Raw genomic sequence first — 1,220 nt, forward strand, 5'->3', positions numbered from 1 at the left:
ATTGAAAATGGGGAAAAATGGGGGAAGGGGAATTAAAAATGGGAATTAATGGGAACTAAATTGGGAATAAATGGGAATTAAAAATGGGAATAAAGGGGAGGAAGGAAATGGGGAAAAAAGGGGGGAACGGGAATTAAAAATGGGGAAAAACGGGAATAAAGGGAAATTTAAAAGTGGGTAAAAAGAGGGGGAAATGGGAATTAAAAATGGGGGAAAATGGGAAGAAATGGGAATTAAAAATAAGAATAAATGGGAATTAAATTGGGAATAAATGGGAATTTAAAACTGGGAATAAAGGGGGGATGGGAATGGGGAATAAAGGGGGGGAATGGGAATGAAAAATGGGGCTAAATGGGAATAAATGGGAATTAAATTGGGAATAAACGGGAATCAAAAATGGGAATAAATGGGAATCAAAAATGGGGATAAACGGGAATCAAAAATGGGAATAAATGGGAATTAAAATTGGGAATAAATGGGAATCAAAAATGGGAAGAAATGGGAATTAAAATTGGGAATAAATGGGAATCAAAAACGGGGGAAAATGGGAATAAATGGGAATTAAAAGCTGAAAAAATGGGGAGGAAGGGAAGAAGAAAAATGGGAAAAATGGGGGGGAAATGGGAATTGAAAATGGGGAAAAATGGGGGAAGGGGAATTAAAAATGGGAATTAATGGGAACTAAATTGGGAATAAATGGGAATTAAAAATGGGAATAAAGGGGGGAATGGGAATGGGGGAAAAAGGGGGGAATGGGAATTAAATTGGGAAGAAATGGGAATTAAAAATGGGAAGAAACGGGAATTAGAAATGGGAATAAAGGGGGAATGGGAATGGGGGAAAATGGGAATAAATGGGAAATAAAAACTGGGATGAAAGAGAGAAAAGAGAACGAAAAACGGGAATAAAAAAGGGAAAGTGGGAAAAAAAGGCGGGGAACGAGAAAAAGGGAGGGAACGGGAATTAAACCGGGACTAAACCGGGAATGGGAATTAAACCGGGACTAAACCGGGAATGGGAATTAAACCGGGAACGGGAATTAAACCGGGACTAAACCGGGAATGGGAATTAAACCAGGAATGGGAATTAAACCGGGACTAAAGCGGGAATGGGAATTAAACCGGGAATGGGAATTAAACCGGGACTAAACCGGGAATGGGAATTAAACCAGGAATGGGAATTAAACCGGGACTAAACCGGGAACGGGAATTAAAGCGGGA

This window comes from Corvus brachyrhynchos, unplaced genomic scaffold (genome assembly GCF_000691975.1).
Source record: "Corvus brachyrhynchos isolate BGI_N302 unplaced genomic scaffold, ASM69197v1 scaffold261, whole genome shotgun sequence".
Lineage (NCBI taxonomy): Eukaryota > Metazoa > Chordata > Aves > Passeriformes > Corvidae > Corvus > Corvus brachyrhynchos.